The sequence below is a fragment of the Penaeus monodon genome, chromosome 2, assembly GCF_015228065.2.
Source record: "Penaeus monodon isolate SGIC_2016 chromosome 2, NSTDA_Pmon_1, whole genome shotgun sequence".
NCBI classification, from domain to species: Eukaryota; Metazoa; Arthropoda; class Malacostraca; order Decapoda; family Penaeidae; genus Penaeus; species Penaeus monodon.
In genome coordinates, this window is record NC_051387.1 from 41,094,118 (window position 1) to 41,104,117 (window position 10,000).

The following is a 10,000-nucleotide window of genomic DNA, read 5'->3' on the forward strand; positions in this document are numbered from 1 at the left end:
ATGGATCCCCATATGTATATGAGTATATGGTAAGTCATTAAAAGCGACATTTCCCATTTATTCTTGAGCAGCGATTCTGAAGCTTTACAATTTTCTTTCATATTTCTCTAACTTTTACGATACAGCCAACTCTGTTTTAATATAGAAATACGAATGTATAATGCATGTATTCAGCTATAGTATTCCATTCATTTACAAATTGCTGTAAATTACTGTATAAATTACATAATGAACGGGAAACTTTAGGCTAAGTAATTTTTCTCGTTGTTTCTCACTGGACTAAAAACTGTAACATCAAAGGTAAGATATACACACCTGCAAAATATATGCAACACACATGGGTTCCTGGCACACCTGTGTTGCGCAACGCACAAGTTGAGGATCATTGGTACTGAGTGTTCATATGCTATTATAATCATGAAATGCTGTCCTAGTATGCAATAATTTTGTATTTTTCACAAATGGCACCCACAGTCACTAGTACGACTAAGCCATCGCAAACTACAACTACCAGACCGACAAAATTGGAAACGACAATAATCACTACAACCGCTTCTGATAGTACAAAGACGACTAACGTAGCATGAATCCATATATAGCACCAAAATATATCTAAACTTATTCTAATGCAGTTATATTCGTATACTGGCAGAATGTAAGTACGAAACAAAATTTGTCTAATACACGTATATGTATGGTAACAAAATACAGTGTGCAAGATTAACTAGCAGTGCAACATTTAGAAATTAGTAGCAGCACATCCAGTTTTTATTCCACCTACCATTGTTCGCATTTTACATATACATGACTGATGTAGTCACATGGCTTTCGTTAAGGTATCATGCTGTGTGTGTGTGTGTGTGGTGTGTGTGCGTGTGCGTGTGCGTGTGCGTGTGCGTGTGCGTGTGCGTGTGCGTGTGTGTGTGTGTGTGTGTGTGTGTGTGTGTGTGTGTGTGTGTGTGTGTGTGTGTGCATTTATATATGCATAGCATTTATTAATCTTAATATGTATGTATGCATTTATTTACATGTATTCATAAACTGACAGGGACGCCCTCCATTGTTTTCTTAATATTGCAGGAGACGCCTACAGTTTTTAGCACGACCGAGATATCACTAACTACAACTAGTCAACCAACAACTACGGAAACGACAACAATCACTCCATTCATTACTGTTAGTACAAAGACGAATGACATGACGCAATTGATTACAACCAGGGGATAGTGTTTATATATGACACAATAATATGTATTCGCAGACTCGTTCACACCCACTGTCAAGGACACTCTTCATAATCTTAATTTTCACAGGAGACACCTACAGTTTCTAATGCGACCGAGACATCGGCAACTACAACTCAACCTACAACGACAATCACTCCATTCATTTCTGTTAGTACAGAGACGGCTGGCTTGACACTTACTGATTACAACGCAGAATAGTGTGTTTATATCTGACACAAGAATGTGCATGTTCATACTCGCTCACCCACACTGCCGTGGACAACTTTCATTGCCTCTTTAATTTTCACAGGAGACACCTACAGTTTCTAGTACGACCGAGCCATCACCGACTATAACTACCAGACCAACAACACTGGAAACGACAACAATCACACCATTCACTACTGTTAGTACAAAGACAGCCGATGGATTACAGAGCAGGATACTGTGTTTATATCTGCCAAAAGACAGTGTCTATATATACTTTCTATATATACAAAGACAACCGACGTGATACGATGGATTACATAGCAGGATACTGAATTTATATCTGACAAAAGACAATGGCTTTATGTACTTGCTTACATATACATAGATACATTAGCACCAACGAAGACGCTAGTTACTCGATGCAATTCTAAGGAAACAAGCATATCTACGACCACCGCCGACCTTATCCCAAATCAGGATTTGGATTATAGACAAAGATATCCCCATCAATATATACATACATACATTCATATATATATATATATATATATATATATATATATATATATATATATATATATGCGTGTGTTTGTGTGTGTGTCCGTGAGTGTGTATGTGTATGTGTGTTCTTTCGCGGTCACAGTTACACAATTTCACCACTTGCTTTTTTATGTTTTATATAATTCCAGATATCAAGACTTTACCAACCATCGCATCAATCTGTTCCCTAATCCTTTATCCAGTGATATATAGATATCACTAAAGTATCCACACATTTTTCTCAATATACCAGCAAAATGTGCAGAAAAATCTTTACTAGACACATCTACTTTTAAACACAACACTGTAGACTGCAGTCGCAAACCAACAGAACGACCCCAGGCATAATGTATACAGTATTCCACTTATATTCTTTATTATTTCAGGAGACTCCTACAACAACCGTTATAACAGAGACAAGTACGACAGTCCCAACATCGGAGACAACTGTTAGTACAAATGGTTAAATAAGACGTGTACATCAATACACCATACTTCGATACCACGCCCAAATACACACACACATACACACACACACACACACACACACACACACACACACACACACACACACACACACACATATATATATATATATATATATATATATATATATATATATATATATATATATATATATATTTATGTGTATGTGTGTTGTATTAATATATATATATATATATATATATATATATATATATATATATATATATATATATATATATATATATATATATAAACAAATGTACATATATACGCAAACACATGTATGTACGTACTGCATGCGCTCGCACAACATAAGGATACACAGATACAGGCATTCGCACACGTATTTGTACAGACGCACGCTTACGTGACACGGTCGGTTACATTGCAGGATAATGACTCAATACACATTGTATACGTATGGTAACAAATTGGATTGCTAGCAGTGCAACATTTAGAAAATTAGTAGCAACAAATCCAATTTCTATCCCAACTACCATTGTTTGCATTTTACATATACATGAGTCATCTGGACATGTGCGATATACTATTTAATAATTCCTTTGGCTTTTATGCCGTGGACAACCTTTATAATTTTCTTGATATTTACAGGAGACACCTCCAGTTTCTAGTACGTCCGAGCCATCGGCAACTACAACCACTCGAACAACAACAATGGAAACAACAACAATCACTCCATTCATTTCTGTTAGTACAAAGACTACTAACTAGACACTTGCTGATTACAACGCAGGATAATGTGTTTATATATGACACAAGAATGTGCATGTTCATACTCGCTCACCCCCACTGCCATGGACAACTTTCATTACCTCCTTAATTTTCACAGGAGACACCTACAGTTTCTAGTACGACGGAGCCATCACCGACTATAACTACCAGACCAACAACACTGGAAACGACAACAATCACTCCATTCACTACTGTTAGTACAAAGACAGCCGATGGATTACAGAGCAGGATACTGTGTTTATATCTGCCAAAAGACAGTGTCTATATATACTTTCTATATATACAAAGACAACCGACGTGATACGATGGATTACATAGCAGGATACTGAGTTTATATCTGACAAAAGACAATGGCTTTATGTACTTGCTTACATATACATAGATACATTAACACCAACGAAGACACTAGTTACTCAATGCAATTCTAAGGAAACAAGCTATCTACGACCACCGCCGGCCTTATCCCAAATCAGGATTTGGATTATAGACAAAGATATACCCATCAATATATACATACATACATTCATATATATACACATATATATATATACATATATATACATATATATATATATATATATATATATATATATATATATATATATATATGTGCGTGTGTTTGTGTGTGTCCGTGAGTGTGTTCTCTCGCGGTCATAGTTACACAATTTCACCACTTGCTTTTTGATGTTTTATATAATTCCAGGTATCAATAATTTACCAACCATCGCATCAATCTGTTCCCTAATCCTTTATCCAATGATATATAGATATCACTAAAATATCCACACATTTTTCTCAATATACCAACAAAAATGTGCAGAAAAAAATCTTTACTATACATATCTACTTTTAAACACAACACTGTAGACTGCAGTCGCAAACCAACAGAACGACCCCAGGCTTAATGTATACAGCATTCCACTTATACTCTTTATTATTTCAGGAGACTCCTACAACAACCGTTATAACAGAGACAAGTACGACAGTCCCAACATCGGAGACAACTGTTAGTACAAATGGTTAAATAAGACGTACATCATTAATACACCATACTTCGATACCACGCCCAAACACACACACACACACATATATGTGTGTGTATGTATGCATGTATATTTATATATATCATATATATATATATATATATATATATATATATATATATATATATATATATATATATATATATATATATATATAATATGTATATATGTATATATAATATATATGATATATATATAAAATATATATTTAATATATTCAATATATATATATATATATATATATATATATATATATATATATATATATACGCACACAAATATAAACAGATGCACATATATACGCAAACATATGTACGTACTGCACGCGCTCGCACAACATAAGGATACACACATACAGGCACTCGCACGCGTATTTGTACAAACGCACGCTTACGTGACACGGTCGGTTACATTGCAGGATAATGACTCAATGCACATTGTATACGTATGGTAACAAAATAGATTGCTAGCAATGCAACATTTAGACATTTAGTAGCAACAAATTCAGTTTCTATCCCAACTACCATTGTTTGCATTTTACATATACATGAGTCATTTGGACATGTGCGATATAATATTTAATATTCCTAGGTTTTTATGCCGTGGACAACCTTTATTATTTTCTTGATATTTACAGGAGACACCTCCAGTTTCTAGTACGTTCGAGCCATCGGCAACTACAACCACTCGAACAACAACAATGGAAACAACAATCACTCCATTCATTTCTGTTAGTACAAAGACGACTAACTAGACACTTGCTGATTACAACGCTGGATAATGTGTTTATATCTGACACAAGAATGTGCATGTTCATACTCGCTCACCCCCACTGCCATTGACAACTTTCATTACCTCCTTAATTTTCACAGGAGACACCTACAGTTTCTAGTACGACCGAGCCATCACCGACTATAACTACCAGACCAACAACACTGGAAACGACAACAATCACTCCATTCACTATTGTTAGTACAAAGACAGCCGATGGATTACATAACAGGTTACAATGTTTATATCTGCCAAAAGACAGTATTATATATATATATATATATATATATATATATATATATATATATATATATATATATATTATATGTGTATATATATATATATATATATATATATATATATATATATATTTCCTCACACACATAGACGCAAGAATATCTCTCCAGAAACTAGTTACTCAATGCAATTCTAAAGAATCAAGCATATTTACGACCAACGACCCAAAACAGCATTTAGTTCAAACACAAAGACAGCTACAACAATATATATATATATATATACATACAAGCATATACACATATATTACATACACACACACACACACACACACACACACACACACACACACACACACACATATATATATATATATATATATATATATATATATATATATATATGTATATATATATGTATATATATATATATATATATATATATATATATATATATATATATATATGTGTGTGTGTGTGTGTGTGTGTGTGTCTGTGTGTGTTTGTGTGTGCGTGTGTGTGAATTACGTATAGACATATATGTCGATATATATGTACATATATTCATATACTTGTATGTAAGTCCATGTGTATTTCCACTGTTTTAGTCACGCAGCTTCTGTGCTAACTATTTTGTGCTTGATATGATTCCGGATATCTATGAATCATGTATCTGGAAGTTAATAAGTATCGCATTCAGCTTCCCTAATCCTTTATTTAATTAACATATAGAAATTATTAAAATGTCCACATTTTTTTGGATATTCCAACAAAAATATTCAGAGAAAGTCTCTCCCGTGATTAGACACTTTTACTTTTTTGACACAACACTGGCTGACTGCTATGAAGCCGGAGACGTCAGTCGCAAACCAACGGAACGACCCCAGGCATAATCAATACAGCATTTCACTAATACTCTTTTTTTTACAGGATACTCCGACAACAACCGTTGTAACCGAGACAAGTACGACAGTCCCAACCACAGAGACAACTGTTAGTACAAATGGTTAAATAAGACGTGTACATCATTAATCACATTGAACATCGACACATTTACGGGGATATACACCATACTTTGACTCAACGCCCAAAAACACACTAACACATACATACATATAAATAATATAAATATTTATAATATATATGTATTATATATACAAATTTACATATATATTGCATTAATATATATGTATATATACACACATATACATATATATATATATTGTATTGATATATGTATATTTACACATATACATGCACACATACATGCACAGATGCACATATACACGCACACATATATACACAGATGCACATATACATGCACACATATATATACAGATGCACATATACACGCACACACATGCGCGAACTGCACGCGCTCGCACAACACACACACGGATACACATATACAGGCACTAGAATAGTTAAATGCACATTGTGTATGTGTGATAACAAATGCATTCTGCAAGATTAACTAATAATGCAACATTTAGAAAATTAGCAACAACTCCAATTTTTATCCCAACAACCATTTTACATATACATGATTCATTCATATAATTCTTGATATTCTTTTGGCTTTTGTAAAGGATCAAGTAGTCTGTCTGTGAGCCTGTGTTAGTGCATATGCATGTACATATAAATTTATGTATACAATGCATTTATTAATTAAAGTATATATGTAAACATATCTATATACATGTATACATAAATTACCAGGTGACAATCTTTATCATTTTCTCGATATTTGCAGGAGACACCTCCAGTTTCTAGTACGACCGAGCCATCGGCAACTACACCTCGAACAACAACAACGGAAACGACAACAGTCACTCCATTCATTTCTGTTAGTACAAAGACGACTGGCTAGACACTTACTGGTTGCAACGCAGGATACTGTGTTTATATCTGATACAAGAAAGTGTACATTCATACTCGCTCACCCCCACTGCCTTGGATAACTTTCACATATGCTTCCTTAATTTCTACAGGAGACACCTACGGTTTCTAGTACGACCGAGCCATCACCGACTATAACTGCCAGACCAACAACACTGGAAACGACGACAGTCACTCCATTCAATACTGTTAGTACAAAGACAACCGATGGATTACATAGCAGGATACTGTGTTTATATCTGCCCAAAGACAGTGTCTTTATATACTTCCTCACACACATAGACGTAAGAGTATCACTGAAGACATTAGTTACTCAATGCAATTCTCAGAAAACAAGCATACCTACGACCACCACCGACCTTACCCCAAATCAGCATTTAGATCATACACAAAGATAACCACAGCAATATATATCTGTGTGTGGTGTGTGTGTGTGTAATGCGTAAAGACATGCATATATGTATATATATGTATATATGCGTACACATACAGGTGTGAGTGTGCCCATATATATTCCCACTTGGTTATAGTCACGCAGTTTGATGCTGCATGCTATTTTGTGCGTGAAATTATTCCGGATATCTAGTAATCATACATCAGGAAGCATGGCATTCGGCTGTTCCATAATCCTTTATCTAATGAACATATAGAGATTCTTAAAATGTTCACAATTTTTTCTTGGATATTCCAATTCAGAAAAAGTCTCCACCCGCTATTAGACATTTATACTTTTTTAATACAACACTGGCTGACTTTGCTACTGAAATGTAGACTACAGCCGCAAACCAACGGAACTACCCCAGGCATAATCAATACAGCATATCATTACAGCATATCATTTTTTTCCCAACAACAGAGACAATTGTTAGTACAAATGGTTAAATAAGACGTACATCATTAATCACTTTGCACATCGACACATTACGGGGATATATACCATACTTTGATTCAACGCTCAAAAACACACTAACACATACACACACATGTATTTGTACACATGCACATGGCTTACGTGACACGGTGGGTTACAATGCAGAATATTGACACAATGTAAGTGCCAATCACAGAGTAGTTAAATGCACATTGTATATAACAGAAGACAATTGCTAGTAGTGCAACATTTAGAAAATTAGTAGCAACAAATCTACCATTGTTCGCATTTTATATATACATGGTTCATCTGGACATGTACTATTTAATTTTTTTTCTATTCATATGGCTTTTGTAAAGGATCAAGTTTGTCTGGGTGCCTGTGTGTCATTTATATGTACATAGCATTTATTCATTCAAGTATATATGTAGACATATCTATATAGATATATACATAAACTGCCATGGGACAGCCTTTATCATTTTTTTGATATTTACAGGAGACACCTCCAGTTTCTAGTACGATCGAACCATCGGCAACTACAACTACTCGAACAACATTGGAAACAACATCATTCACTCCATTCATTTCTGTTAGTACAAAGACGACTGACTAGACACTGATTACAATGCAGGATAGTGTGTTTATATCTGACACAAGAATGTGCATGTTCATACTCGCTCATCCCCACTGCCGTGGACAACTTTCATTATCTCCTTATTTTTCACAGGAGACACCTACAGTTTCTAGTACGACCGAGCCATCACCAACTATAACTGCCAGACCAACAACACTGGAAACGACAACAATCACTCCATTCACTACTGTTAGTACAAAGACATCCGACGTGATACGATGGATTACAAAGCAGGATACTGAGTTCATATCTGACAAAAGACAATGACTTTATGTACTTGCTTATATATACACAGATACATGAGCATCAACGAAGAAACTTGTTACTAAATGCAATTCTAAGGAAACAAGCATATTTACGACCACCGCCGAACTTACTCCAAATCAGGATTTGGATTATAGACAAAGATATCCACATCAATATATACATATATACATTCATATAAATATACATACACACATATATATATATACATGTGCGTGTGTGTGTTTGTGTGTGTGTCCGTTTGTGTGTCTGTGTATGTGTGTTCCCTCGCGGTCATAGTTACAAAACATCAGCATTTACTTTTTTGTTCTTTATATAATTCCAGATATCTAGAAAACATATCTAGACTTTAGCAACCATCGCATCAATCTGGCCCCTAATCCTTTATTCAGTGAATATATAGATATCCCTACAACACCCCAATCGTTTATCCACACATTTTTCTCAATATACCAACAAAAATGTGCAGAAGAAATCTTTACTAGACATATTTACTTTTAAACACAACACTGTAGACTACAGTCGCAAACCAACGGAACAACCCCAGGAATAATGAATACAGCATTTCACTTATACTCTTTATTTTTTCAGGAGACTCCTGCAACAACCGTTATAACAGAGACAAGTACGACAGTCCCAATATCGGAGACAACTGTTAGTACAAATGGTTAAATTAGACGTCATTAATCACTTTGAACAATGACACATTTACGGGGATATACACCATACTTCGATACCACGCCCAAATACACAGTAGCGCGAGCACACACACACACACACACATACACACACACACACACACACACACACACACACACACACACACATATATATACATATAAGCATTTAGAAATATATATATATATATATATATATATATATATATATATATATATATATATATATATATATATATGCATGTGTGTGCATATTGTATTATATATATATATATATATATATATATATATATATATATATATATATATATATATATTTATATACATACACTCATATGCACATATATACGCAAACACCATACACGTACTGCAAGGATCAAGTTGTCT

At 34.4% G+C, this 10,000-nt stretch overlaps 1 protein-coding gene across 1 annotated transcript in view; it reads left to right on the plus strand.

Moving 5' to 3' along the window:
* LOC119578929 overlaps positions 1–10,000 on the plus strand; it is a 51,216-nt gene that overhangs the window by 23,529 nt on the left and 17,687 nt on the right. The gene's annotated exons all lie outside the window — the stretch shown is intronic.